This window comes from Rhynchophorus ferrugineus, unplaced genomic scaffold (assembly GCF_030347505.1).
Source record: "Rhynchophorus ferrugineus isolate W39M unplaced genomic scaffold, kcgeb_rfMv2 rfM3, whole genome shotgun sequence".
NCBI classification, from domain to species: Eukaryota; Metazoa; Arthropoda; class Insecta; order Coleoptera; family Curculionidae; genus Rhynchophorus; species Rhynchophorus ferrugineus.
Genome location: NW_027472582.1, coordinates 65,357,633 through 65,383,303, shown reverse-complemented (window position 1 = coordinate 65,383,303; position 25,671 = coordinate 65,357,633). Strand labels below are relative to the sequence as shown.

General features: G+C 34.0%; 1 non-coding gene across 1 annotated transcript; it reads left to right on the top strand.

Annotated features, from left to right (window-relative positions):
• Window positions 1-11,982: 11,982 nt before the first annotated feature.
• Window positions 11,983-12,086, top strand: LOC143194534 (U6 spliceosomal RNA). Its single transcript, XR_013005367.1, has one exon. It is a non-coding gene; the product is annotated as a U6 spliceosomal RNA (small nuclear RNA).
• The last annotated feature ends 13,585 nt before the right edge of the window (window positions 12,087-25,671 follow it).

The window sequence follows — 25,671 nt, the reverse complement described above, 5'->3', positions numbered from 1 at the left end:
TAATTTGGGAAATATATACCGGTCTACTAATCCCGTACTCGCTTTGCTTGCTTATTAATATTTAAGGCAACTATTAATAAAAACAATCTTCTTGTTGATAACCCTCGAGTATATATTTTCGGATAACTGTTACAGTTAAAATGGGAAGTGTTAATGCAACCAGTGTACTCGCCAGTGTTGATGTCTATTGATTATTACTTCAAGTTCAAAACGGGGATGCGTAAAATCAAATATAATTTATTTTAACATTATAGTACATCTAAAAACTACAGTTAATTATACAGCCACAATAGTTTATAGGTTAGAGTTATAATCTCTTATCACTATTGCTTTCAAGAATTTTGCATACGTCTGACAACTGGACGAAGTTGACAGACTCATTCATTTACGCGTTCGAACAAATCAGACAACATTGGATCTCTTTTTAACTAGAATACAATGAGAAGGAAAATGTGATTCTTAAAAAATTTACAAATTGCAGCAGGCAATACATTAAACATATTGACGACGTATGTACGAAAGGACTTTGATGAATGTAGGAGATAATCTAAAATATTTTTGTTGAGTCTACATATCAATAAATGTAGATGCAGTTTGGACAATAATTTATATCAACTCCTAGATCTAATAAAAAAGGGATAAAATCATATTCCGATGTTTTATTGACCATTTTCACTATATTAAATTAAGGACAAAATGAATTATTGACTAACTAGTCAGATAGCTATGACGGACTTGACGAAACGTATTTCATTAAAAAACTGCTTAAAACTTTGACGACCCTGACCGCTACCGCCCGAAGAGCACCTCCAGAGATGCCCGACCAGGTGTTCGGAAAAAATTCGAACGTTCACAGCTCATTAAGGAAAAATATATGTACCATAATTAAGTTACTAATTGCAACGGACTACTCAACGCCTCGGCTTACCTTTCCTCGATTAATAACGACGATTTTTCATCACCGACGGCCGAACGCCGACTTATTTCTGACCATTTTTTTTAATTGGACATTGATTGGGTCGCATTCCACGTTGACCCACTGAGGCGAGGTGGAGATGAATCAGCACCGGGCCCGAGATAGAGACGCATCGCACAAAAAGGGCGTAAATGCCTATTAAACACTTCTTAATAATGCATCGGCCTTCTTGGATGACTCGCCGGCTTTTTTGTTCCGTGGAAGAATGTTTGTTCTTCGTCCGGTACATTCGCGTAAAATTTTAAAAACTAATCTACATCGTTCAAAGTATTGCAGCGACGCATAATTATTTTATTATTTCATACTTTTGAATATATTAATAATAAATTATCGTAATATTAATCTAGTAATTATTGTTTATCTCTATTTTAAAGTATTATTTACTATTAGCATATACCACAGTTGGTACTTCCAATAAGACAGCCAATGCACGTCATCAACACCATTGAGTGTAATGAAATATTTAAAACATTTTAACGCCTTCGAAATTAAATTAGGAATACATTGGCCGGCTTGGTGGCGCAGTGGTAAAGGCACATTTATATTTGTGATTGTTTAAAATTTGTGATTATCCTAGGCACGAGTGTAAAATCCGACAAGGAAAATGATAGCAGTCACGCCAGTAACCAGACGAGGGTTGTGATCTGGACTGGACCTACAGTTTAAGGTGGGCCACGGTCTTCGGCTTTAATCCTACTGACTGGCGAATAATCAACTTAGAGAATCATCCCAAAATCATCCCCATTACTGGAGTGACTAGGATCATTTTCCTTGTCAGATTTTATACTCTTGCCTAGGACAATCACAAACAGAAATTTCGGACCATGCCCCAGCAGGATTCGGACCCGCGACTATCGCAACAGTAAGAGCAATATTACCACTGCGCCAATTAAGCCGGCTTGTTGGTAGTTTTATTTTGTACACGTAATACAAAATTATATTATTATTTTTTGTTGTTTGGTAGTTTATTGTTGAGTCCAAGAAGAACTTTTTGAAAAAAATAAAAGAACCAACGGTTATATCATATATATGAGATTCAAATGTTATCACAAAAACAGGAATAGACAAGATAACAATCTATAATAAAAATAATGTCATTATTTGAACCACAATAATATAAACATATACTATAAATACAGTACTGTACGGTCAAAACTAAACTGTATTAACGCAAGATCCAATCTTCATAATACTGCCATTACACTTTTTTAAGTGTTGTTATTTTTTTTAAATGTTGATATATTCACCATTCACATATTTTACCGAATAGAATGTACTTAACCATTTAGTAGGCCCGAAATGTTGATTTTTTTATCGTAAGGAGTAAAGTTAACGACAAAATGGCGAAGGAATATTTACAAATAAATATACAGTATTAATAAAAAAAAGCTAAGCTAAAAAAAGAAAAAAAATATAAAGAGGAGCAGTTTATTAATTTAATTAATACTTATTCGAGGAAAGATATAACAATAATCTTTATATTATGTAATAAAGATATGTGATAGGTACATGTTAAACCAGAATGAACCAAAAGGAGTTGTAATAGCATTATTTATATATTTAATTTTTATGTAATTATTCATATATTATAAGAAAAATACCTACTTAACTATAAAATTAATTATCAAAACAGAAAATCATGTCAACCATTAATAAAAAAAAAAACGTCCTTTTTAGTTAAATAAAAATAGTAGTAAATAAAATATGCATCTTTAGAAATATTTTGTGAATAAAATAACTACAAATATAATTAGGATATAGTTCATGACATCTCAGTCACGCCATTTTATAAATATAATTTACTGGATAAAGTTACACTGCTATATGTTTGTTTGCTATCGCTATTTTGGTCGCAGTTTCTTCGTAGTCTGCAAGGTCAAACCTGAATATTAGGCATGTTACACAATACTAAAGATGTTTTCTAAGCTACAAGTTTCGAAAAAACAACATAAACGGTTAGTTTATGTTGATATACCAATAGATATAATAGATATGATAGATTAGTTTGCTTTAAATATTGTGTTGTGTAAAAGTCCATATTTTATTATGGATAAATATAAGCCATAAGAACGAGCGGAAACAGTGACAATTTTTATTGATAATAATAGTCCCGTTATTGTCACATAGCAGAAATATGCATCTTTAGAAATATTTTGTGAATAAAATAACTACAAACATAATTAGGATATAGTTAATGACATCTCAGTCACGCCATTTTATAAATATAATTTACTGGATAAAGTTACACTACTATATGTTTGTTTGTTATCGCTATTTTGGTCGCAATTTCTTCGTAGTCTGCAAGGTCAAACCTGAATATTAGGTATGTTACACAATATTAAAGATGTTTTCTAAGCTACAAGTTTCGAAAAAACAACATAAACGGTTAGTTTATGTTGATATATCAATAGATATAATAGATATGATAGATCAGTTTGCTTTAAATATTGTGTTGTGTAAAAGTCCATATTTTATTATGGATAAATATAAGCCATAAGAACGAGCGGAAACAGTGACAATTTTTATTGATAATAATAGTCCCGTTATTGTCACATAGCGGAAATTGCGTCAAAAATATCCTAATCATCCAGTGCCTCACAAAACCTCAATTTATCGTTTACATGCGAATTTTCGACAGTACGGTACGACATCAGACTGGCCTTTTTCTGGAAATCAACGGATGTTTCGTAATGCTGAAAATGTGGCTCTCTTGCTCGATAATGTTGCAAAATCTCCAGAAACATCAATTTGGGACCATTCGAGTTACACATTTCGGCACGCAGTTTAAGGCAAATTTTTAAAAACTGCTTTGAAAATGTTCCTGTACAAAATTCATTTAGACCAAAATTTGCTACCGAGATCTCCTTATCAACGAGTTGAATACAGTAATGGAGTCCCAAGGCTGTCCGGTCAAATTGAAGATTTTTCGTCTAAATTGATAAAGAGCGATTAAGCCCATTTTCTTCTCAGTGCCCACGTCAATAAAGAGAACAGTTCAGTTTTGGGGAACACAGAATCCTCAATTAATTCATGAAAGATCATTACATCCACTAAAAACAACTGTATGGTGCGGTATTCATGCTGAATGAAACATCATTGGTCCCTATTTTTTTGAAAATAACCAAGGTGTTGCAGTTACTGTTACTGCTGAACGGTACCAAGACATGATTCGAAATTTTCTTGTGCCTGAAATAGAAGGGAGAGGACTAGAGACTTATAGGTTGTTCAGATTTTTTGTCTATCTCCTGTATTAGAAACTGCCGATAAATTTTATATATTGGGAAATACATATTGATGTATTAATCCCGTACTTACGTTGCTTGTATATTAATGCAAGTAAAACAAAACAGTAGTAATAAATTAATTTATAATTGCAAATTGTACAAAGCATACCTACTGTAACGTGTAATCAATTTTTTTTAATTATAATAAATAACAAATATACTAGATAACTCTATAAGTACACAACGTACAGAACTCATCAAAAACGACTCAGTTTTAGTGATACCACAGGAATAAAATATGCTTTCGATCAAAGAGAAGGCCGAGGAAATATATCGGTGCAGTAGCCGAGGCCGTACCAAGACCAGTCTCATTAGAATGTATTTTTGGAAGCACAATAGAGGGCGATGAACAAGAGATTCAATTATGCTTAGCTCGTATGTTGGTAGCCGGTTTTATGGATGCTATCGAGTCTCAGAGCTGTCGTAACATTTGTGTTGATACCGTCTTAAGTATTTAATATGCTTTTGTATTTAAATATGTTTGTGGGAATATTAAATCGTCTTCAGTTGTCTGATTATAGTGTCATGTTAAAGGTTTTTAATGTCATGCCAATATGATTTTAATAGCAAAATTACTTTATACATAAATTTAGTTTTGAAAAAATTATCTAATGCTGATATATTGTTTAGCTAGTTTGAAGAATTTTAAGACATTTTCAGTTAAATAATATACCAACCCAATTATATTTCATATATAACTTACAGTGTTAACTATCTTTTCTATTATTGTGTTGATTATATATCTATCTTTATATTCCACTCTATTTTAATCAGTTGTCAAAATTTAATTTTCAACATTCAACTTACTTCGTGGTATTACTCCGTCATATACTGAGTCTCGGTTTTGAAGTCAACGATTCACAAATGGTGATTTTAATGTCAATGTTGAAGAACAGCCTGGACGACCAAGAATATTGAAGTCTTATTGGGTGAAAACGGCACAATGTATTGTGACTGTCGATGGAGAGTGGACATACCACAATAATCTTATTTATCAAAATTCATGGATATAAATATTGCTGTGTCAAGGTGCGACCAGCAAAGTGCGAGCTTCTAAAACTAAATTAGATTTTGACTGCAAATATCTACCGATATCTACAACGTAACAGGTCAATTGAAGAGTCCATGTTTTTTAGTTAGCCCTAACCCTCAAAGGATGCGTATACAAATTTGACAGCTGTCGGATCATTAGTTTGTGAATTATAACATTTTAAGTGAAGCAAGATTTGTTATTGTGAAAAAAAATTATGACTGATGACGACTTGATGACGAGTTTCCGGACACCGATCCAGGAAAACTAATCATTAAGGATTGGTATGCTAAGTTTAGCCCTGGTGAATTGAGCACCGAAGACGGTAAACGCAGTGGACGCCCAAAATAGGTTGTTACCGACGAAAACATTAAAAAATCCATAAAATGATTTCGAATGACCGTAAATTGTAATAAATGAAATAGCAGATGCTCTAAAGATATCAACTGAACGTGTACATCATATCATTCACGAATATTTGGGTATGAGAAAGCTCCGTGCAAAGTGGGTGCCGCCCGAGCTCACTTTGTTGAGTTAAAAAAACGACGAGTTGATGATTCGGCGCAGTGTTTGAAGATGATCAGGCGTAATTAACCCGAGTTTTTACGTCTATATGTCGTCGATGTATTGTCGATCATTTCACTCCGAAGTCCAATTGACAGTCATCCGATTGAACTGCACACGATGAACCCGTTCCAAAGCGTGGGAAAACTCAACTGTCGGCTGGCAAGGTAATGGCGTTTGTATTTTGGGATGCACATGGAAAAAATTTCATTAATACTTAACTAACTTAACTTCTTGAAAAAGGAAGGACCATCAACAATGACTATTACGTAGCGTTATTGGGCCGTTTGAAAGACGAAATCGCCGAAAATGGCCGCATTTAAGAAAAAAAAGTGCTGCTTCACCAAGAGAATGCACAGTGTCACAATTCAGTAAAAATGATGGCGAAAATCCATGAATTGGACTTCGAATTGCTTCCTCACCCACCGTATTCTCCAGATCTGGCCACCAGCGAGAATTTCCTGTTCTCATATCTCAAAAGAATGCTCGCTGGAATGAAAAAACTAATTTTGCCAAAAAATGTATTTTACTATGGTAGGCCGGGGACTTCAATTGATATGTTACATTTTGTACCAATGTTTCTCATAAAATTATTTTGAAAACTAATTAGAATACATGCAATGACATCTGATATCTGATGACACCTAATAATTGTAATACTGGTAATTATGGATTTCCAATACATTTTCGATATTTAACAGCAGTTCTTTCCTTTTTCTACATGTCTCCTCCAACTTAGCTTTCCATCAAGATTCATTCTGAGTTACTTACCTTGTTGCTATATGGAGTGATTCTGCGGTCTGACTATACGTGAGCTACACATGCCCAGATTTACTTTCGTTAATTTTGTTCCAACTTTAGGTCAAATAATTTATATTGTCACTTACCCGTTGTAATTTTCGTGTGACTTCTTGATTTTATTGTCTTATTTATTGTTGTATTGTCTCCACTAACAAGAATTTTTCTATTTGTGGTATATCACACGTTTAGAAAAGGTAAAGAATTGACCTTAATTCACTTCCCTGTGATACACCCGATTTAGCTTTTTTATTGTAGGGTAGGTAGGCTTCCTCTTGTTTGACTCCAAACATTCTCTCTGTAATATAAGATTTCAGTAGGTCAATGTATCGTTATGGTGACATTTTCTGGAGCTTATGTTACGTATATATAATAATTATTAGAAATACTTATTGACACCTGAGGAGTTTGTTAAACCAATAAGAGTAATAATAATTTAAAAATTATTGATAACTCTCTGTAAATATATAAATTTAAATATTTTAGAAACTTTTGCAGCAGAATTTTCCAAAAGTACTTTACAACTTAATTTTATCGTATCGATCTAGAATACACTGTTATGACGTCTCATATTGACATATGGCACTGTTGCAGCTAGATTGTGAAGAACTTACTGGCCTTGATTATTGAGCCTTACTCAGATAGATGCAGTAAAATTTGGCTAATAAAGTGAACTGAGCATCTTTTTTTGGAGCAACATTTTATTTGGAAGTGTTATTAGTAATATAGATAGTATTACATCTCATTTTTCCAAAAACAGCTTCATAATTTTAGGACATGGATCTAAAGTGCAGCTTATGACAAATATATTAAACCGAAAACAAATGTCGATAAAAAGAGAAGCTCACTATATAGTCCCGTTCTCCCTACATCCCCCCAAATTCATCGAAAATTATCGACAAATCGGCCAAAGCATTAAATCAAAAATATTAGGTGTCATGTCATGACACCATAATGTAGCGTAACGATATACGTAGGTGTCGAGTGACCGAGACACGAGTGAGGGTGCAGGAAGGGCGGAGGAGGGAAGTTGTCCTGTGGTGGTTAAGGGGGCGCCTAAAACAAATGCCGTGTTGACAAAGTAACTCAAAACGAGTCGCGCGACTCTAGGGTGCGAAATGACCCAAAAAGTTGCGGCAAAGTGAGTGGCAGCCACTTCAGGCCATTGACGGTTCTCCTTTTGCCACGGGCGCCTGTTTGTTTTATGTTTTCGCTCAAATATTTATGTTCACCGCTATTGGCATCCGAAATTATGTGGGTTCCACGACAAATGGACGGTGTAGGTGGTATTTTAACAATGTCGTGAAATACCGACTTCTTCAATAGGTTATAAGGTTAAATGATGTATTAAATAAACAAATTAAACAGTATATAAATATTATTATTTACAATATGTAATCTGTAGTATTATTAACATTTTTTGGAAGCATGTCTCAGACAATTAAGCTTATCCAATAAAACAATAAATGCACTTCATGGATGACATGAAAAATAGTGCAAAATTATAGCATGTAGTAAAAAGTTGAGATTCATTCATCAAATTCGGAGCGAATTTTTTCGTCTCCCTAGTTTTGTCCTAACTTAAAAGAGGTAAAATGTTCATTCAATTTGATTTAATACTAGTGGACATTGCTTCCAAATGTGCAAATGTGTGTTTAAATAATCCTTTAAAACATTAGTGATAGTAACACTATGTGGCAATTTTTCTTGTTCTATAACATTAAATAAAATGGCTTTTTTTGTCAAATTATACCTGACAACAAAAGATTTCTAAACTATTCTAAATTTGTAACAAATGAAAATAGTATAAATAAAAAAAACTGTATGAATATTTCAAGTCAAATTTAATTGTTTTTATTATTATATTATAATATATATTTACAAATAGCCAATGAATCAAAAACGATTTGCTCGGGTTTTAGTTGCCAATAAAAGAATTGACCCAATTGTTCTGAAAGATGACGAAATATTAACTTTTCTTCTTGTGAACAATATAACCCCCTTTCATTAGTAACCAGTAGTAATCTGCCACCATTTTAGCATTCCATCTCCTTTGATTACGTTCTTCTATCTGTTTTATATCTTGGTGAGGATGTTCACCGTGTTCGTCTTTCACCATACTAAGATTAGAGGGGAAATAATCGAAATGGGAATACAATAAATATATTTTTAAAGGCTTTATGTACCATTTTGTTTTAAAATTGTGAAACAAGTCATTCACTATGGCGTTTTCAGCTTTAAGATTGCCTAAATATCCATATGTTACTTTATTTGGAAATAACCAAGTCGCTAACGCTAACATTTTTTGCCGAATTCATGTTTTTTTCCAATTTTTCTTATTTGTCAACAAAAGATCCTTCTTTTAATTTAGCATCACTTAATTTAGAGATAACAGTTTTCAAATACAAAAATCCATTTTTATCCATGACCTAGACAAAATCTTTCATTAAACCAAGTTTTATTTGTAAGGGTGGAAGAATCGCATTTTCGTGGAATAAGAGGTTCATTTTTAACCTTTGATTTACCACAAACAGAGTCAGTTCTCTTTGGTCAATCGTTAAATTCATAGTGGCTTTGGATGTCTCTACTGTCCCTGGTTTAAGCAATATAGCAACAACATTTAAATCAGCACAAACTTTCTGGTTGTGTTCTTTGTATTTTATTAAGTCCAAAATTTAGTTTAATGTTCTCAAGCTTTATGGAAGGAAGGCCATTGTGGAGTAATACAGCTCTTAAGCATAAATAGGATTACTAAGGAATATTCGAGAATCATATTTAATAAATCAATACACGGAATCTTATTTATGTTTTAGAAAAAGTGTATAACACATTATAAAGTTAATGCGGCAACATTGGAACGTGCATTGGCTATTTTATTTAATGGGTTATATATTGAAATTAGACTAGAGAAGATAATAAAATTATATATTACTTACATATTTTATAAAATTATAGGAATTCCAGGACAAAAAATTTTGTGTTAAGTATTTGGAATTTGATCTCTTAAACACCACAACATAATTTTCTATTAGTTCACATATATATGCAATGCTAACAACTTATTTATAATAACAAACAAAACAACCGTAACTAATAATCGAAAATGAACGTATCTTTTAAAAAAGTTTACTTTCAATGAAATTATCGTTACTATTTGTTGTTCTGATTCGAACGTTTAGTATTTTATTCCCATTAAATCTAATTATATATGTCCGAATATCGATAAAAAAGAAAGGGCAGAAAACAAATTGAAATGGGGCAAACAACTGTCGAAATGATGTTCTCGAAGACCTTTTATCTTTTCTTTCAACAGTTGTTTGTTTTATATTCTGTGTGAAATATTTAGACCTGATATTAAGAGGCAGGTCAAAATTTTGTGGGTTTTGCGGTAATGAACTGACAAGTAGGCGGTGCAGACAAGGAAAATTTACTACCGTCCAAGATTCACACTTGATTTTCAAAACTTAAATGATTCCGAATTTTTGTACCAATAATGACTACCGAAATATGTTCAATAGCGGTCTATATTAATTAAAAGTATGAAGAGCTTAAATTAATTTCAATATATTTAGTGCATAATAATTCTAGTAATAGTAGTAATATTCCTTTATTTTATTTTAATTATTATTTGCTGCCTTTTGGTGTCAAATGATTCACTTATTTTCACTCAGTTTCACTGTTTCGAGAAAATGTTTAATTGTGAATATTTATTCTAATTATTATATATTTATTAATGTATTTTATTATTATAAAATATTATTGTATGTCTGTGAGCAACGACTGTAAAATAGAGCTATAGGCCAGTTATTTCTATCGATATTTTTATTGCTTCAATAGTATTCATTAGATAATTAATTATAGATAATTACGCTGTTTTAATTATTATATAAAATTTGTAATTATAAACTATATGTTTAGAAGGTAGTAGTGAAATCCGAGGTGCTGTGAAAAAGGTTATAAAATAGCCCATAAGATGTTGTGGGCTTAATAAACGAGTTGACACACGGAACATGTTGATGGAAAAAGATTTTGCCACCAAGAAAAGTATATTGGCATATTCGATGAATTTTCTCAAATTCTGGGGTACTAAAACATTTATTAATTATTTCTGATTCTGACAAGTATCTAAGAAATTGTTGGAATTCTTATAAGCTCAGCTTAAAAGTCATTGAGTAATTTTATATCTCAATATCAGCTGAGTACCTGAAGTTAACATCAATAACATCAAGTTAGACAAAAAGCCGAATAGGTTAGACTCAAAGTCATCCAGCTGTACTGGTAGATCGAAAGACCCTTTCAAATTGATCTTGCAGGGCAGTTTACTTCGTAAGCCTTTGCAACAAACACTCTTACTTCATTCACTTGATCGATTGCCGAGTGGTGACTTTTAAATCCAAACTACAAATCTGGTATTTCAATAAATGGTTTAATACGGTTTGACAACAGTTTCTCTAATAATTTCTAATAAACTTCTATCGTAAAATCTAGTTTTTGGATAAAAGGCACATTGAATAGTCTTAAAAGAAACATGGATCAACACTAGCGAAAATCTGAAAAGGCTGAAGAGGACCGGATCTCTTCTGAGAAGATCTCTAAGTTGGTTACTTGCCGGTCAGTAGGCTTAATGCCGAGAACTCTGGTTCCTTGAAACCTACGTTAAGCCTGGTTCATAAAAAAAGACTAAGGTATAAAAAAGACAATTATTTACTTATCCAAAATATTTTTCCATAAACTTAAAAATTATAATTTTTATGTATATTATTTGAGTTTGATATTACTGTTAAAACAATGCGGGTTTCACACCTTTTCCTAATTCAATCTCCATATTGCAACCGATTGAACCGCTAACCGACCAGGTAGGAAACAGGTAGGCATATTTAATTAGTTTTTAATATTGCCTTAAACAAGTCAAACAAATTCCGGTCGGTGGACCGGGCCTCGACGATATTGGAATTCCTGGTCAGCGACGGTAATTAAACAGCACCCTCCAGGACCAACTACTGTGCGCTCCCTCAGGGGGGCCGCCTGTGTACGAGTGTTTGCCGACATTCGTCCTGCGCTATAAATTATAATTCGTTCGCGTTATCGACGCTAAGATGATGGCCCTCGTACACTGCTCCTCATTGAAATTTCCATTCAGGTTTTGTAATTTTATTATATCACCATTTACAAGTTGTTTTTGTTATTTTTCGTGACAAATAGGCTTCTTAAATAATTTTGCCTAAACTGTAGACAAATTTTAAACAATATAAATTAGATAGCGTAAAGTGTAAATAAAATATACTACCTAATACATAACGTAATCAATAATATACCTGCACTCGACGATACATATACCAAAATATAAATATATATAATAAAGACAATACAGAGAAAATTAACATAGCCTCTGGACAAGGGTAACAAGTAAAATCGAGAAGTGTTCCATATTTTTATGACTGTTGAACGATAGTTTTATTTCCCTCTCAGAGCCTCATTCCATTCTAATTTCTATCCGAAAGAAGTTAGAGAGTTAACTAGAGACTAGTTAGAGATTAATCTAACTCCAGACCACCTATCCAAACTATTTGAGAGAATGACCCTTAATCGTCTCTCCTGGTCACTGGAAATGCATTCTCAATTCTCTGGATCTACGAAATTCGTTTTATCGAGTAAGCAGAAAATTGAGCATGAGGCCTCATAACCTCAGAGACGAAGAGAATATTTAAAATTGTATCTGCAATTTCCTTAACGAGAGATCCTTCCTACTTTATTCGAGAGGTTTCCTCTCATCTTCCTATTCTTTAAACAAAGGAGTTCTTCAAGGCTCCGTTTTGACGTACTCCTCTAGGGATCTGTTTACTTCAAATTTGTTACACCCAACCACGTGAAACGACTTCAAGTTTTCCTTCAACGAGCTCCTGAGGAGAATCTTAAAGGCTGCATGGTTTGTCAGAAATAATGAAATTCATAGAGAAACTGGCATTCCAGAAACCAAGCATTTGATATCTCAATCTTTCCGAAAACAGCAACCCAGTTCAAGGTTTTTAGTCTAACAGCGATTCACCGCTAATATCCCTTTTTCCAGTCTGCAATAACCTCATACGTCGCTGCAGTCATAAATTTTGCCCCCATACGATAGTACTCAGTCATGGATTAACTCAAGATCGTGAATGAATAGTTAGTTTCACTGTCTGTTCTTCTGCCGAGTCTTCAGGTGTCAGCTGTATGAAGATTTATAACTAAGTGTGTAAGTATTGGTAACCCCAGAGGCAGTCCCACATAACCCGGTCCAACTTATTACTCCAATATGAGTCGGGTATGCGTCATGCATTCCACCTCCTGTTTTTAGGCAAAAAACAAAAAAGCCCCCGTTTTGAATTCAACAGTATTTTATAGCTATGGACCGATTTACTGCACGTGTTGATACTAGATACACTTATCGTCTTTTTGCGGACATATTATCACCAGAGATAAGTTGGAACAGCTTTACATCTACCATTCCTCTCACCTATCCGCCGATTCACTGAGAATAAGATCGATGGCACTGAATCCCTAGTCTCTTGATGGACTAATCTTCCTGTCACCCGTCGCTACCCCTCCTATCTATCAGTGTTTTCTGCACTTACTCTCCGAATTTGTATGCAGTTACCTTTATTTAGTCCCTATTCAATTTCCCAAATTTCGCCCCTAAATATTTTCAGCTTCTTTTATAGCTACTTCCCTCCGCCTACCCTCCCACCATCTTCCACGAGAGCAAAATTCCTTGAGTTACTGTCCGTCCACCCGAAGCACAGGAATATTCATACTGACAACTCCAAAACCAATACAATACTTCGTTGGACTATCAGGTTGTGATTTTGTCAGTAATATAGGCAAACCTGCTGTTTCAGGCTCGTTGAACATGGCACGATACTCATAGCTGAATTATACACCTTACGCTAGCCGCTAAAATAAGTGTCTACTCAATCAAATAAAAAATGAGTCGGTCACGCAGGATTCGAACCCGCGGCTATCTTAACAGCACGAGGACCGTCCTGTCACCTCTAGCACTGTGCCAACCAAGCCAGAAAATAAAATACCTACTACTTTAACAAGAAAAATTGCTTTTTCTGTTTGTTTCGAAAAAAATGTTACATAGTCTAAAATCGTGTCACAATTAAATTTTGACCTAGTGGTGTGTGTCATTAGTGTTGATTAATTAGAGTGGTCGAAGAAAATATTCGAAAACCTCAAAGCCCAAAAACATTTCTGTTATATCTTATACTAGCGACCCGCCCCGGCTTCGCACGGGTGCAATGCTGATACTAAATTAAATACACTACAGAAAAAATATGAACGTTGTATATAAAAACATAGCGGCCCGCTCCGACTTTGCACGGGCATAAAATATATATGCCTATGTCACTCAATGAAAACATGATTAAAATCGATCCAGTATTTTTGGTTCATTCATTACTGCCCTTGGCCTGCACGCATTAAATTTGAAGTAAAACAATTCCTCTTCTCCTATACTTACTATGAAGATTTCCTGCTATCTTTGGAATATCTAAATTCATACAATTTTTATTACATTACACATTTTTAAACGCAAATTTTAAATTTGTAATATCTCCGAAAATATTTGTTTAATTTACGTGCTGTAAGGAACCTTACTGATCTATATTAATTGCACACTGTATTTAAGGTACTTAATTCGATAAGGATTAATGCCGTATTGCTTAAAATAGCTTCGTAAATAAGCCATTTTCCCACGTAAAAAGTAAACAATAAAAATGGTTAATGTGGGTTATCCCTAAAAGATAAACATATACCATCGCGGACTTTTTTGTAGACCTTTTTATGGTGTACAATACTGTAGTACATTAATTTGATCTAACTCGTAGGGTTAGGCAGCGTTTTTGCTAATTGCTAAATAAGCCTAAAAAAATAGGTTAATTTACGACATCACGTTAGAAACCTCTAAAATTAGCAATGTTGCCTTAGTATATTATGCATGTATTATACACATAAGCCTTCCTCTTGAATCACTCTATCTATTGAAAAAAACCGCATCAAAATCCGTTGCGTAGTTTTAAAGATTTAAGCGCACATAGGGATATAGAGACAGAAAAGGCGACTTTGTTTTATACTATGTAGTGATAAGTAGAGTCTTAACTTACAAAATATTGTATTACTATTATTCTGCTATTACGATTTACTAACAAACCAAAATATTTGATCTTATCTCAAGCTGGAAGTATTTTCCAACTAACCATTGCGGTTATTTAATTTTGTATGTGATCTGCTCATATTTTAAGTAACGTTATGTTAGCTAATAGACAGCTGTTCATGGATTGAAAACCATGTTAAGCAGAAAATTTAGTTCAGGTAAAATACCGTTAATCAAACAGAGATTTTTCAACAATTTTTTATCTACCTTTTTAAAACAAAATAGAGAAATTGGCAGTTTTATTATTAAAGCTATTTTGCTCGACTGTAGTTTAGTTTATAATTGATAGCTATATATAGCATAGTGAATTTGTGTATATGTTGGGCAGTATATCACATTAAAAATAAATTAGTTGGCACAGACATATTGTCGACTGTGGTGTTAGCGGGTGCTGTAGCACCATTAATATATTGGCTGGTAATCGAAAACACTTCAACCATTGAGGAAATTATATGTGTCAAGTCCCATATAAATGATACCCAACTACACAATTTTTTACCGACTTTTTTTTATAAAATATAGGAATTGGCAGTTTTATAATTAAAATAATTTTGCTCGACCCTAGTTCAGTTTATACTTGATATATTTAATAAAAATTCATATGCATTTTCTTTAGAAATAATATGTAATACAAAAATCATGATAAATTGATTGCAAAAAGACTTCAGTCGCATATGTTGATCATATTGTACATACATATGAGAATTCTTTACAACAAATAGATGCATGATGCAACATTATCACATACGAGTATAAAAGTGATTAAAAACAACCATATTCTGGTGCCTTTTTAATCTGTCATTTTGAGTGAAGTATTTATCTCATAGAAGGCAAGAATGTACATGAATTTTGGAATTTTTCTTGAAATTTATTTGTCACACTTCTGGATCCGGGCATATGAGAACGATTCTTGAATTTCCGAGTTCGAATAAGCTGATGACGTTGCATTAAGCATGATTTGGAACTTTGTTGCTACAGAACGCGTGAAAATGCAGAAACAATGTCGCAAAATCAATTAAACGTGTTTTTGTTACGTTTGTTGATGTGATCTGCTCGGCAAACATGGAAAAATCATAACAGATGCATTCAAAGATGTATATTTTCCGCACTTTGGTTTTGATGTAGTTAGTACTGACAGGTCATGGGTACTGGAATTGTATTGTAACGCGTACAGATCAAATCTGTACCATGCTCACTTGGTGAAAATATACTTCTCATGTTCTGTGCCAATGTTATCGAAAGACCAGAAAAATCATAAAAATGATTGCTGCTTTTGCTCGATAAAGATCATTGGTATCAAATGGTATACATATTCTAACGTATCATCAATGTCGAAGTTACTTTCACGTAGGGAGAGTGGTTTATTGTCAATTTTGCCAAAGAACACCTTAAGAGCATAAAAATCAAGGAAGGAATATTTGTCAGACCTAATATTCGAAAACAAATGGCTGTCGCAAAGTTCACAAAATATTTAACGCCTGCTAAAGCGGCAGCACGGGCATCACTTCAAAATATTATTCACAACTTTCTCGGATACCACAAATCACCGGATTACAAGAATAGGGAAAGTCCCGGTACTATTTTAATTGGTTATGTGACATTTAGCTGAATTTTGCTTTAACCATTGTGTTGTGTAGACGTCCAAATTTTGTTATAGATAATACACAATATTTATTGAAAATAATCGTACCGTTATTGTGTACCGTAAATTGCGTAAATAGTAGCGGGACTTTTGCTCCACGTTGTATATAATTAACAATTTTTGCAAATTTAATATAAGATTGAAGCTCGAATGTCTCTCAAAATACAATTTCTGCATTCACATCGTGATTTTTTCCTACAAAACTTGCGTAACACGAGCGACGAGCAAGAAGAGCACCAGGATCGAAAAGCGATACTAAGGATTTTTGTACGAATGCATGACGAGCGGTTACTGCCGGGCCCTAATGCGTGAAACGGATACAGGGCAATATAAAATACTGCCTTAAACCTCTAAACCTCTGTTCATTCACAACAGGCTTCAAAACAAGCTAAACCAGGCGATAGCTGATTGAAATTCCTGCGGCTGCAGATAAACCCGAGCAAAACCCAGGCTATTCTATTCCACCGCAAGAAGGAGTTTCGCGCCTATCACTTCCAAATTGGTAAACTCCCCATCCCCTGGCTCCAGAAAGTTTCATACCTCGGTCTCTAGTCGACCGCAGATTCCAATGGTCAGCTCAAATACAGCACGCTATTTGCAAAAGCAATGGCGTGTATAGACTTCTATTTCCACTCCTCTGCAGAAAATGTAAACTTCCAATCCCCAGAAAGCGACTCTGTATAAAATGCTAGTCCGTCCAGTCTGCCTCTACGGAGCACAGGTGTGGTACAGGTATGTCTCTGAGAGACAACTTGAACTACTCCAAGTGTTCCAATCCAAAAAAGTTCATGTGTTACTCAATGTCCCATGGTTTATGAGGAACGTCAACACTCACCTAGAATCAGGCATTTCGTTTGTGAAGAATTTCAGAAACATGCTTAGTGTAAGGTTCATCATAGACGCCTTAGAACACGACAACGCTTTGATTAAATTCCTACCCATCCACAAACCACGGTAGTAAACCAACTACGACAATCCCAGTCGTAACCCAGGGTTACGCAAAAGTCTCACATCCCGAACCCGAAGCCACATCAGCAGAATACCACTTGGTTCCAGCTGGTCATCATGGCGATAAGAAATAAAAACCTCCGTTCATTTCTAATTCATATTTTTTAATTAAATAAATGGCCGTCCATTGCCAAAAATAGCAAAATATTTTTAAAGTTTATTATATACTAGCGACCCGCCCCGACTTCGCACGGGTGCAATGCTGATACTAAATTAAATACACTACAGAAAAAATATGAACGTTGTATATAAAAATATAGCGGCCCGCTCCGACTTTGCACGGGCATAAAATATATATGCCTATGTCACTCAATGAAAACATGATTAAAATCGATCCAGTATTTTTGGTTCATTCATTACTGCCCTTGGCCTGCACGCATTAAATTTGGAGTAAAACAATTCCTCTTCCCCTATACTTACTATGAAGATTTCCTGCTATCTCTGGAATATCTAAATTCATACAATTTTTATTACATTACACATTTTTAAACGCAAATTTTAAATTTGTAATATCTCCGAAAATATTTGTTTAATTTATATGCTGTAAGGAACCATATTAATCTATATTAATTGCACACTGTATTTAAGGTACTTAATTCGATAAGGATTAATGCCGTATTGCTTAAAATAGCTTCGTAAATAAGCCATTTTCTCACGTAAAAAGTAAACAATAAAAATGGTTAATGTGGGTTATCCCTAAAAGATAAACATATACCATCGCGGACTTTTTTGTAGACCTTTTTATGGTGTACAATACTGTAGTACATTAATTTGATCTAACTCGTAGGGTTAGGCAGCGTTTTTGCTAATTGCTAAATAAGCCTAAAAAAATAGGTTAATTTACGACATCACGTTAGAAACCTCTAAAATTAGCAATGTTGCCTTAGCATATTATGCATGTATTATACATATAAACCTTCCTCTTGAATCACTCTATCTATTGAAAAAAACCGCATCAAAATCCGTTGCGTAGTTTTAAAGATTTAAGCGCACATAGGGATATAGGGACAGAAAAGGCGACTTTGTTTTATACTATATAGTGATTTCAAAAGCTAGAATCAGTTGTAAAAAATGGACTGCTGATTTGGGTTCAGCCTTCAATTCATCTTCAATTCATACAGATCTTGGTTGCTCGGGTCTAAAATAATGGATACTTGTATATTTATTGTCAGTTCGTGTACTTTTAAATTTAAAAATAATACCATGAGAAAATTTAGATGAATTTTATTTAAACAATGACAACTACTCTTTAAATACTGACTATATTAACTGGATTCCTACGTTTACCGTATCCCGAATTCACGGGATGATGCGTCGATCTCGGCGACGTTTGTTTACCTCAACAGCCGTCAAATTAAATTCCTCAGACAATGGACGTTTCGCGACATACTCCTCACCCTTTCGGCATCAGGTTTCGTCCCGTATCTGGCCGGTATCGGACGGGTCCACAATCGGTCCAAGGAAATAAGACGTCTCGCATGCCAATTGAGACTAAACCCGTATCTGGTTCCTTCCTGGCCTGGGCCCAATCACCGGGTCCATTGTCTCCGGCTGTCACGGACACGCATGTCACGTAACCTGTCACTTAAATTTTAGGGAGGGGGAATTCGTTCTGCGATGGCTCGGAGACGGAACACGTTATCAGTTGCCAGGCTCTGGTGTCGTCTGAAGTTGATGGAGAATACTCTGAATATTTACTAAAGCTATCGATATTTTTTTGGTCTTCCGCAATATCGCACACTCTAAAAAGTTTATATTTTTGTCATACCCTTCTGTCAACCTTTAAAATAGGTTCTGAAATGTTATATCAGTAGGTAACATATGTTTGGAAGGTAACATTTTATCCCAATTCGCGTAATCCCGGATTTTAACATGCTATGGTTGGTATATTCATCTATTTAAAAAAAATTAAATTATTTATTACAGCAGTCTAGCAAATTAGGCACAAATTACTTATTCTACGATAAATACTTTGCGCTTAATATGTAAAGTCTATCCAAAACTGCAGTGAACCCACGTAACCTGAGTTTTAGCAAATTTTGATTTTGACATATAACAAATTTCAAAAATGTTATCGAACATAATTTATTTTAACTTTATAGTACATCTAATGCATATATTATCGTAAAAATCAGAAACTGCAATTAATTATACAGCCACGATAATATAGTGGCATCCCTCGTAGGCCTAATCCACCTAATTAACAATTATATATCTGAGTGATGTATTTTACTCTCATTAGAGAGCATTTTTACCTTTTACTAGGTGTTCTTGTTTCGTTTAATACAATGTTTCCTTGTAAAGTCATTTTGATATTACTTTGTTTCTCCTTGGTTTGTTCTGTTACTTCCCGTATACATCTTTCTTGATAAAATTATATTTAATCACTGCATTCTCCTTAATACATTTGCCACATCTGCAAAACTCATACTCATTTCTCACCTCATACATTTTAACCAAACATTCACGTATATTCCGAACAATAATACATATGTACTTTACAATACACAGCTTTCACACTTCATAACACAGTTTCCTACAGTTAAGGGTTATCAATATATATATATATATATATATATATATATATATATATATATATATATATATATATATATATATATATATATCTATATATATATATATATATATATATATATATATATATATATCTATATATATATATATATATATATATATATATATATCTATATATATATATATATATATATATATATATATATATATATATATCTATATATATATATATATATATATATATATGTATATATATATATATACTTTTTCATACTGTTTCATATATATATAGAATCACTACTCAGGTAAGTGACTAAGCTGTTTATATCCAATCTATCAAAACTTGCTCACAATTTCACCATTAATCAATTTATTCCTTCTTTCAATGAATCCAGATAGTTCTGGCTTGAATATCCTTCCTGACCCGAATCTTAATTTTAATAATTATTTCCAATACCCCATATCAACTCATTTGGATTAAATACGAAGCATTAGGGAGAAAAACATAATATTCTGTGGCCACAACGATCAGAAATAGGATCTACCATGTACCTTTTCTCAGGCTTATTTCTATAAATGTAAATTACATAAAATGCAATTAAATTTCATTTATATTTACCGAGTAACAATTTGAAATAGTTCATTCTTTAACGTGGGTTCTTCGAAACTTATTTTATATACTTTAAGCCGTTCCTTAATTTCAGCTTTTGTTGATGCACTTGTTGGGATCTTCTCCACCAGTATACTATGATATGGTGCATTGTCCATAACAATATGTTAACTGATCGTTCTTCCAAGTTCTTTAAAAGCTGATTTTCAAGCCATTGCAAAAACAAGTTATGGTTCATTTCTCAATGGTAGTCACCCTTGAACATAGAGGAAAACGCTAATTCTGCACCAGGAATAAAACCATTCCTGTTTCCAGCATGAAGAATTATATATCTGCAATTAATTATTAATAAATGTTATGACTAACAAAACCTAATCGATAGTTATTCCAACGTTTACCTTTTTCCATCAAGTTTTTTTGTCTTTTTTTCACTATATTTATTATCAACTAAAATTACTTACTGTTTTTAAACATTTCGTGTATTTGATCTCTGATACAGCTAGTTTACCGAGTAACAATTTGAAATAGTTAATTCTTTAACGTGGGTTCTTCAAAACTTATTTTATATATTTTAAGCCGTTACTTAATTTCAGCTTTTGTTGATGCACTTGTTGGGATCTTCTCCACCAGTATACTATGATATGGTGCATTGTCCATAACAATATGTTAACTGATAGTTCCTCCAAGTTCTTTAAAATATGATTTTCAAACCATTGCAAAAACAAGTTATGGTTCATTTCTCAATGGTAGTCACCCTTGAACATAGAGGAAAACGCTAATTCTGCACCAGGAATAAAACCATTCCTGTTTCCAACATGAAGAATTATATGTCTGCAATTAGTTATTAATAAATGTTATGACCAACAAAACCTAATCGATAGTTATTCCAACGTTTACCTTTTTCCATCAAGTTTTGTTGTCTTTTTTTCACTATATTTATTATTAACTAAAACTACTTACTGTTTTTATACATTTCGTATATTTGATCTCTGATACAGCTAACATCAATCTGATCTTAATTCGTCAACTGTTTCGCAATCAAATAAGATGAAAAATATTGTCTGACTGTAAAACGAATTTATAACTTTGGACAGTCACATATTAATGTTGTGCGTCAATACTGTTTTGAATAGACCTTTTATAAACTACACTGTTTTTAATGTGCACCGAGTCTTAGTCATAATTTAAATAAACTGGATCAAATGGTTTTACTATCTTTAAGCTTCTGATTAAGCCATTATTATCGAGGAACTGGGGAACCTGAACATTAATGTGCTGACACAATAAAATTATCGACAGTTTCTACCTTCAGGTCCTTATACGGATTGTTGTTAATCAATCGAATGATGTCCCCTTCTTATACCAAAACATCAATTTTGTTTATTGTCAATTGCTTCAATGATGTTCGAGATGTAAATTTACTCCTTGCTTTCTGGTGCAAAACTGTTTTTATTGCTGTATTTATTGATTTAAAATAGTTTGCTATATTATCATTTTGACATATGACAGAGTTTTATAGAAATATATTAGTTATAATAAGAGCTTCATAACATTTAGCTAACCTATTACAATCGAGTAATATGGAATCAACAATAGATATAAATCCTATTTATCTGCGATATCAAAATTATTTGAATAACCGCTGTTGAAACGTGTTTAAACGTCTGTATACAAAACAAATTTCCGTTTTGGATTTCGAAATCCTCACTCGGCAATCGACCAATTGTACAGATTAACAGTGGTTGTTCAAAAGGTGTTCGAAGAAAAGAGATACGGCCCTACAATATTCCTGGATACCTCACAAGCTTTTGACCGGGTAAGGCATTTGGGATTAATCTGAAAATTAGCAAATTGCTACCTCGGAATTACTGTCGACTGCTGGAATCATATCTTTTCGAAAGAAAAGATATGCATTCTCAACATTTAAACTTATTTCGGTTGGAGTTCCATAGTTTAGTTCCTTGAAACTACTCTTGTATTTACTATATTAAGCTGATATCCCAAAAACAAGAAACACAGTACTTGAAGTAACACTTGTCGACGACACAGTTATTCTGGCAAAAAATGTATCTCCGCCTAAGAATGTATAGAAACTACAAGTAGTAGTTAACAAGATCTCCAAATGGACTAGAGACTTGATTATACAGATAATAGCTCCAAATCTGTCTATGATACTTTTACGTTGCAGATAAATGATAAAAACCTACTTATATCACTTGACCGATACACGATTCCTCAAGCAGAATCAGCTAAATACCTCGCCATATATGATGATAAGCTGAATTTGAAACATCGCTAAACGAAGAAATAGAAGAAACACTTGGAGCAGAGCAGATTAGACTCAATATCAGGTAACTGTACTAGTTAATCAGAAGATACTCTCAACTTGACCTAAAATTAAAGAGATTGGGATTGAACTTGAGAGAGAATTGAGATTTAACCAGTCAAACATAAAGCCAATTAAGATAACGGAGGCAAAAAGGTCCTACGATTAATTACCAATGCGTGTCGCTACGTAACCATCGAATGATGGACCAACGATGACAAGATTTCGATTTAAATCATGGAATAAGTTTGCTAAATCACAGCAACGAGGAAGTAATGCAGCTAGTGGACAACAGCCAGGAAATCAGAACAATAGAAGCGAACCAAACCATACGAAGTTGTTTGGTGTATAAGTGTATTTTTAACTTAAGCTCAAGAAGTTTGAACATGTAATAATGCAAGTACAACAGAACAGTAGCAATACCGGCTTGGTTGGCGCAGTGGTTGAGGCGACAGGACGGTCTACCTACTCTTGAGTAAAATCCCACAAGGAATATGATCCCAGTCACGCCAGTATCCAAGCTGGGTAAGACCGGATGTTTTCTGGGGTGATTTCTAAGTTGGTCATTCGCCAATCGGTAGTATATAATATAAAGGTACAGGGCCGGCTTGGTGGCGCGGTGGTAAAGGCGATGGGACGGTCCTCCTGCTGTTGCGATAGCCGCGGGTTCGAATCCTGCTGTGACATGGTCGTAAAATGTATGTTTGTGATTGTTTCAAATGTGTGAATGTTCTAAGTAAGAGTGTGAAATCCGACAAGGAAAATGATCACACTCACGCCAGTAACCAGGCTGGGTAAGACCGGATGTCTTCTGGGATGATTTCTAAAGTTGGTCACTCGCCAGTCGGTAGGCTTAGTGCTGCGGGCCGTGGTTCGAAGCCCATGTTAAGCTATAGGCCCAGTTCAGATAAACCCATCGTTGGTAAAAGGAGACTTTAAAATATATTAAAAAAAATATATAAAGGTATAAAGTAGTTTCTTTAGATAAACAGTAAACAGATAGATGGCCCACACTATATAACCTGATTAAAGTCATAGAGCCATTATAAATAATAATCTTAATTGCTGCACCTAACAGAATAAATTCTAGAGGGACACAATACCGTCCGAACCGAACCGTTTTTAACGATATAATTTAAAACTTTTATCATCGAGCATAATGTACAAGAGGTACACTCGGTATTTTTTAATTTTCCTGTCAACGTTAGCGGTCTATTTGCGTAATTAAATCCGCCGAAGGAGGACCTTCATTAGGAGAATGAGCGAAGTGTAATGATAGCAATTTTCTGAATTGCATGCGTCGGTGGGGCGGCATTCGGTGGTACGTGCGTCGTGTCGTTGCCCCCCTCTCAATGCTGCTGTTGCCGCTACTGCTGCTGCTACTGCGGCATATGTACGATAGGCGCTCGCGTTTTTTATCGAGTCGCCTTATCTCGAAGCCCGTCTTAATTAAAGTCTTTGTGCGGCGACGGTTGTCATTAGTTTCCTGCGATTTGGATTGCGGAGAGAGCGGGGGACCTGGGGCCTGGTCCTCCCTCTCACGGCCTGATACCAGATCGATATTTGCACTTTTGTGTATGAGAAATTGCTTTGAATCCCTAGAAAATTTGACGACGAGCGGAGTATGTAGACCTATCGGAGATGTACTGAATTAATTGACTATGGGGTCCCCGGATATTTTTCCGACTAATTCAACCGGTGAATTTTAATTAGGATCCGTTTTGCATCCCCTATATCAGATGTTGTATTGTTTTAATTTATTTTTTTAATCACCTGAACACGTGACAGACTATTACAAAGACTGTAAATAAATCTTAATGGCTGCAGTGTCATCATCATGTATATTATTCTTTCTAAACTGTTATTCACGAAATGCCTAAATAGATCACGAAATATGGATTGAAAGGGATAATAGGGTTTAGTGTTGTAAATATCAAGAATAATAATTAATAGTGCTTACCCTGTGGTATCAATTCGACTACAATGTATTAAGTCAAACATATTTCTGTCATAATATAATAACATGTTAATTGAAAATTTCCCGGCCTGACACATAGATGACGCTACTAGAAATAAATCCATAAATTTTTTAGTTAGCCATAATCCTCAAAAGATGCGTGTATAAATTTAGCAGCTGTCGGATCATTAGTTTGCATTTTGAGTGAAGCAACTTTTGTTATTTGAAAAAATGGATAAAAAGGAATTTCGCCTGTTGATAAAATATTGTTTTTGAACGGAAAATATACGGTTAAAGCAATAACTTGTCTTGATACGGGGTTTCCGAGCACTTCCCTAGCAAAATCAACCATCAAAGATTGGTGTGCTAAGTTTAGACGTGGTGAAATGAGCACCGTAAACGTTGAAGGCAGTAGACAAACAAACGAGGTTGTTTGGCGAAACGAAACATTTAAAAAATCCACAAAATAATTTTGAATGACCGAAAAATTGAAAATTGAATTGAAAAAAATAAATTGGAATTAAATGAAATAACAGGCACTCTAAAGATATCAACTGAACATGTACATCATATCATTCACGAATATTTGGGTATGAGAAAGCTTTGTGCAAAGTGAGTGCCGCGCTAGGTCCTTTTTGACCAAAAACAACAATGATTTGATGATTCGGAGCAGTGTTTGAAGATGATTAAGCGTAATAAACCCAAATTTTTGCGTCTATGTGTGACAATGGATGAAACATGGCTCCATCA